At 25.0% G+C, this 7500-nt stretch overlaps 1 protein-coding gene across 2 annotated transcripts in view; it reads right to left on the bottom strand.

The window, feature by feature from the left end:
* The window catches only part of LOC113821078 (uncharacterized), a 29759-nt gene that overhangs the window by 10462 nt on the left and 11797 nt on the right, over positions 1-7500 (bottom strand). Inside the window, exons 1-3 of one of the 2 annotated variants that reach the window (XM_070139989.1) lie at positions 4762-4872; positions 1064-1172; positions 1-7 (exon numbers count right to left, since the gene is read on the bottom strand). The exon at positions 1-7 is cut by the window's left edge and continues 1323 nt beyond it. The gene's annotated coding sequence lies outside the window, so the exon portion shown is untranslated. Of the gene's footprint in view, positions 8-1063; positions 1173-4761; positions 4873-7500 lie in introns of those variants that run through there. The other variant, XM_070139990.1, reaches the window with a different exon arrangement.

Here is a 7500-nt window from a genome sequence, read left to right on the forward strand (position 1 = left end):
GTGCTTCCTGCAGGTGCGAGGCGCGTGTTAGTGCCTCTGTCGGCATTTGATGGTGATAATACAAATGGATAATGACGAAGGGGGTGACTGGGAGGATTTGTCTAACTTGCAATAAACTGGACAACTGCAAGAACAACAACGACGGTGATAATAACAATGATAGTGATAATGATATTATTATTACCATCATTATTATTATCATTACTATTTTAATAATGTTATCATCATCATTCTTATCATTATTATTATCATTACTATTTTAATGATATTGCTATCATCATCATTCTTATCATTATTATCATTACTATTGTTATTATTACGGTTATTATTTCAACGACAATGATGACAGCATCAATAACAACAAAATGATGATAATGATGATTAGGATACAACTACTAACTATAACGATAATGGCAATAACAATAATGATGATGATAATAATAATGGTTTTAGCTATCATCATTATCATCACAAAAAAATATAATAATAATGCTAATATTGAAAATGACAGAAATAATTATAAATATAGTGATAATAAAAATAATGATATAATTATAACAAAAAACAAAAACATTAACAATGATAATTATAATAATGATAATGATAATAACAACAAAAATAATAATAATGGTAGTAACAATAATAATGATAGTAGTAGTAGTAGTAATAGTACTGCTAATAATAATAATGATAATAATTACATTGTTGACCGTGATAATAGTGATAACAATAATAATAATGATAATAATAAAGATAGAAGTAGTTGAAGTGATAGTAGATATAATAATGATATAATGATAATATCATTAACAAAAAAATAATGATGATAATACTAATGATAATAATAGCAATAATAGTAATAACAATAAAAAAATCGAATAATGATAATAGCAGTAATAATGATCATAATAGTCATGATAATAATAGTAACAGAAATAATAATAGTAACGATAACATTAATAATAATTTTTAGTATAATGATAATAGTAATAATAATCATAAAATGATAATATAAATAATGAAAGTAATTATGATGTATCATGATAATAATAATAATAATTACCCCTATTGCCTTGGCTATTGAAGTAACTTATGCAATCCTTTATGAAATTACTGGATCCGGTTCATGATCGCCACCATTTTAATTGCATCTAGGTGGGGCGAAGACACACCTGTGATATAAAAGAAAAATAAGATCTGTTAATATTTTTTTTGAGTTGTCCTGCAAACTAACTAACAAACGGTACCAAAAGCATAATCTCCTTGGCTGAGGCAATGACCATAATGATGATTATAAGGTTGGTAATGATGATGATAATGATATTAGTAATAACATTAATGACAATGATAATAAAAGTAATAATACCATTTGTAACTGTGATGACAAAAATCATAATGGATAAGAACAAAGATAAAAACAATAATAGTTACAGTCATAATAATCATATCAATAATGATAATAATCATCATCAAAATAATATCAACAAAAGTAATGATGATAAAATATGATAATAATGATAATGAAAAATACATTTATATAATGATGGTAATAATATTGATAATATCAATATCAATTATCACAATTATGATATTCATAATGATAATGACAATATCAATAACGACGAAAATGATAATATTGACGGTAAAAATTATAATCTTAATAGTAATAATAATCTGACTATATTTATCATGATAACAATGATAAAAGTAGTAATTATGATGGTGATAATGCTAGTGATAGCAATAATGATGGTAATATGGATAATATAGTATCAGTCAAGGTAATACAGTAACAATAATGATGATGATACTGACGATGATAGTAATGATAATAATGACCACAATGATAATGATAATAATAACAATAACAATAACAATAATGATAATAATAATTATGATAACAATAATAATGATAATAATAACGATGAAAAATAATTACTATAATTATGCTAATAATAATTGCAGTAGTAGTAGCGGCGATAGTAGTATTAGTAATAAGATTAATAATAACAATGATAATAATAACTAATGGTAATGATAATAATAACAAGAACAACAAAAACGGCAATAATAATAACTATAATGATAATAATAATGATAATGATAATAACAATTATTATAATAATAATAGTAATAATGATAATAATAATAATAACAATAATAATAATGATAATGATAAAAATGAAAATAATAATAACAATGATGATGAAGACAATAATCTTAATAATGATAAAAATGCTGATGATAATAATAAAGATAATAGTGATAATGATAAAAAACATTTGTATTAGTAGCAACAATAGTAATAGTAATATTAATGATATTAATAACACTACTGCTAATAATAAGAATAATAACTAGAAGCACTCAGAGAGCGCATACCTCCGTCAAGGCAATAAGGTTATTGATAAAAATGAAGTATTTACACGAGAAATTTATTGATTTAAGATACATCTCTGAAAAAAAAAAAAAAAAAAAAAAAAAAAAATATATATATATAAATATATATATATATATATATATATATATATTTATATATTTATGTATTTTTTTTTTTTTTTTTGTTTTTTTTTTTTTTTTAATATATATATATATATATATATATATATATATATATATATATATATATATATATATATATATATATATTCATAATTTTTTGAGTTTTCCTGCCAACCAATTAACCTACGATCAAATAAACAAAGATTCCTAGATACAAATTAGGATTTAGACCAAAATTTAATGGCGTCAAAGTTGAGCTGAGACACATTTCTGGTCAAAAAAGGTCATGAAATTTTGTTCATTTTTTGTTATCGTGCGCAGAATCTGGATCATGATCATAAAAATAACAGTGATAATGGAAATAATGGTCATAATGACAATAACAATAATGATAATGATGATAATAGGAGTGATAATAATAGTAATAACAATAATAATGGTAATACCAAAAGCAAATTATTGCATAGTAATAATAATAGTAACAGAGATAACAATAACGATGTTGCTAATGGTAATAATCATAATGATATCATTCGTGACAACAATAATGATACTAACGGTACCAGTGATAATGACAATGGAAACGATAATAACAATATCAGTACTGATAATAGTAATGGCGGTGATATAATAAACAGTATAAAAGAAAATAATGATAAACAATAATAAAAACAATAATATCAATAACGATAATAGTAAGAGCATCAACATTAACAAGAACAACAATAGTGATAATACCAATGATTATAATGATATTGATAATAACAATAACAATAAAGATGATAGTATTAATAACGCTAATGATAATAATGATAATAAACATAATAATGATGATAGTAGCAATGAAAATAATAACAATGTTAAAAAGGATAATAATGATAATAATAACAATAATATCAATAATAATGATAATAAAATTCATAACAATAATAATAATGATGATGATAATAATAAAAAAATAATAATAGCAACAACAACAACAATAACAACAACATCAATAATAATCATCATAATAATAGTAATGATAATAATAATAATGACCATAATGATGATGATGGTGATAATGGTAATGATGATGATAATATTGATAATAATAATGATGATGATAACAATAATAATGATAATAATGATAATGATAATAATAATCAATATAGTATTGATAATCATTACTATCATTATAATCATTCCCTTTACTATGATTATCATCATTATTATCATTATTGTTATTATCAGCATAATGATGACAATGTTATCAATTGTTATCATTAGTGTTACATATTATTATCATCATCATTATTATAACAATAATAATGATGATATTGTTAACTGATAATGATAATATAAATCATTATCATGATTATTATCATCTTCATTGTTATCACTTTTATTATCATCATATTCTATTACGTCATTGATATTACTATCGTCATTACCATCATATTAATGATGATAACTGATAATAATGACGACTATAACAATGATATGGATAATGATTTTGTTTAAATATGGACATATATGAGGACAGCCTGGAACTTACTAATAAATAACAGAATGAAATAGAATATAGAATACATAGATAAGTTAAGAAAACACTAGCAATTTGCGTTTTTTTTTTTTTCTTTCTTTCTTTCTTTTTTTTGATACTGAATGAATAAATCACCCTCTGATGGTCTGTCTGGATGAAGCCTCGTCTCCTTATGGCAATCGAGGAAAGCACAGCATAAAACATAGCGACCGATCTGTTTTCTCACCCAGTGCTGCTGCGTTGTAATAGACTCGCGTGACTGTCATGCTTTAACATCTATCCCGCTGGGTCGAAAGAGCTACCTTCTGCCAAACAAAGCATTCGTTATTTCCAAAGTACCAAGTGCCGGGAATACAAGTATTAATAGTGTTTTCCGTCTTCACTGATACTAATAACATCCGAGGTGCATTTTCTGTTATTCGTTCAGAAACATGATCACAAAATGCAAAGTTTCGAGGCGTCGGCCCGTGCTCGCCCTTGTTCGATGGAGCGGCTCTGGTCATCCTCACAAACAAATAATGTCAATGCACAAAACACCTCTATCAAATCTGCAATAAAAACATAACAATAACCACAAACTTCTCCCATTCGCACAATAAATTTAAGATGGCGATGGCAGAGGAGGAGCAGCCCGGAGTTTCACCAGGAAAGAATTTCTCGAGCGCGAAGTGTGTGACGCCTCGCCCCCCCCCCCCCTCAGGCCCTCGGCGACGCCCCCGGCCCCTCACACTTACGGCCTCGGGATCCTTCTTCAGAACGGACTTGGGACACTGGGGATATCCGAAAACGCTTCTGCGTGACGACTTGCACTGACTAAGACGTCTTGTGAAAAAATATCCTTATCTGATTCTAATCTCCACTAACCAGCTCTCCTTATCTGCTCCTATCACATGTTCTCACTGCAAGACATATTTCTTCCAGTGATTAGAAACTGTTTGGTTGGCTCTGAATGGCCTGGCACTGGACTTGATTAATTTTCTTTCTCTTATGCATCCTTACGCTCATCCTCCCCATTTCTTACTTACTTACTCCACCAGTAGCCGATAAAGATAAAGATAAAGAACACAAGGCAAGGAAAGATTCTTCGAGAACAATGCACAGAAGGGATCTATAGAGGCCCAGAAATGACATAAATCGAACCAAAATGCACAGAGGAGTTTTGTGAATATCTGAGCCACGGCAGTCAAAGAAAGCCAAGAATAACAAGGAAGAGCTAAAAACAAAATGAGGGAAGAGAAAGAAAAGTAAAGATAGATGATAAGAGGACAAGATATAGAACCACATTTAGTGATAAGGGTTCGGATTTGCTTTAATACTTTGTCTTTTTCAGTGCAGCGCAATTAAGATTTATAATGACAATAACAAATATAATAGCAGTAATAACAACAACAATAATGATAATAACGATAATCGCGGTGATGATGGTTGTAAGGATAAGGATAATTATGACAACAACAGCAATGATAGTAAAGATAATGAGAAAAATTATTATATTAATAATAATGACAATGATGATGCTAAACATGGTAATGCTGATGATGCTAATAATAATTATCATGATGATGATAATGATAATAGTGATAACAATAGCAAGGATCATGACAGTAATGACAATGATAATGATAGCGATAATGTTAACAATGATAACAGTAAAAATGATGATGTTGATAAAAATGATAATGCTAATGATAGTAAAAATGATAATAATGATAATGATAACAACATTGATAATGATAATAATCATAATGATAATAACATTGATAATAGTGATAATGCTGATAATAACAATAATAACAATAATAATAATGATAATGATAGTGATAATAATAATATTGATTAAGATAATTATGATAATGATAATGATAACAAAAATACTGCTACTGCTAATGATAAAATAATGATAATGATAATGATAAGAATTAATGATAACAAAATTAATAATAACAGTAATAATAATAATGATAATAATAATAAGGATAACAATACTGATAGACAATAACAATAATGATGATTATAATCATAATAATGATAATAACAATAATAATGATAATAATAATTACATTAATGATTATAACTATAATAATGATAATGATGATATCAAAAACAATTATGCTGATAATAATAACAATGATAATGATTATACTAGTAAAAAATGTGAAAATGACAATAATAATGATAATGATCATAATGACAATAATAATAATAATAATAATAATAATAATAATAATAATAATAATACAATAACAATAATGATAACTATAATAATGATAATGTTGATAATGATAATATTGATAATAATTACAATGACGATGATGATGATAATGTTAATGATAATGATTAATGATAATAATAGAAATGATGTTAATGACAATGATTAATGATAATAATAGAAATGATGATGATAATGATAATACCAATAATTATAATGAAAACGATAATAATAATGATAACGATAATGATAATAAAGATAATGATGATAATATTGATAATGTTAATTATACTAACAATAACTAGAAGCACTTAGAAAGCGCATACCTCCGCCACGGCAATAGGGCCATAGATGCAATAAAAATATTCACCCATGAAGAAATATATTCATAATAATAATAAAAATGGTAATAACAATAATAACAATTATTATTATTATTATTATTGTTATTATTATTATTATTATTATTATTATTATTATTATTATTATTATTACTACTACTATTATTATTATCATTTTTATTATTATTATTATTATTATTATTATTATTATTATTATTATTATTATTACTATTATTATTATTACTATTATAATCATAATAATTACTGTTACTATGATAATAATAATAATGATAATGATAATAATGATAATAATAATAATAATAATAATAATAATAATAACGATGATAATAATAATAATAGTAATAATAATAATAATAATAATAATGGTAATTCAAGTGCCAAAAAATTTAAGTCGCCCCTATTTCTCAATGCTAATGGATCCTTGGACTCGATTTACCACCAAAATCTAACGTCACTGAAGTTGGCCTAAATTATTAAATTATTGCCCTAAGACAATCCCGTGGTCAAAAATTACCAAAATTCTGTTCACAACTTTTTGAGTTTTCCTTCTAACCGAAATCAAACAAGCAAACAAAAACAAACTAACCAATGTTACCCAAAACATAATCTCTTTGGCGGAGGTAATAATGATAATGATATCAATGATAAGAAGACTGAAAAATAGTAGAAATATGAATAACAACAATATCAACGATGATGATAATGAAATTGATAATAATAATAATAACAATAATAATAATAATAATAATAATAATAGTAATGATAATAGAAATAATAATGACGATAATAATGATAATAATAATGATGATAATAATAATGATAATAATAGTGATAATAATGATAACAATAATGATAATGATCATGATAATAATGATACTACTAATAATAATGATAATTATAAT

This window comes from Penaeus vannamei, chromosome 26 (assembly GCF_042767895.1).
Source record: "Penaeus vannamei isolate JL-2024 chromosome 26, ASM4276789v1, whole genome shotgun sequence".
NCBI classification, from domain to species: Eukaryota; Metazoa; Arthropoda; class Malacostraca; order Decapoda; family Penaeidae; genus Penaeus; species Penaeus vannamei.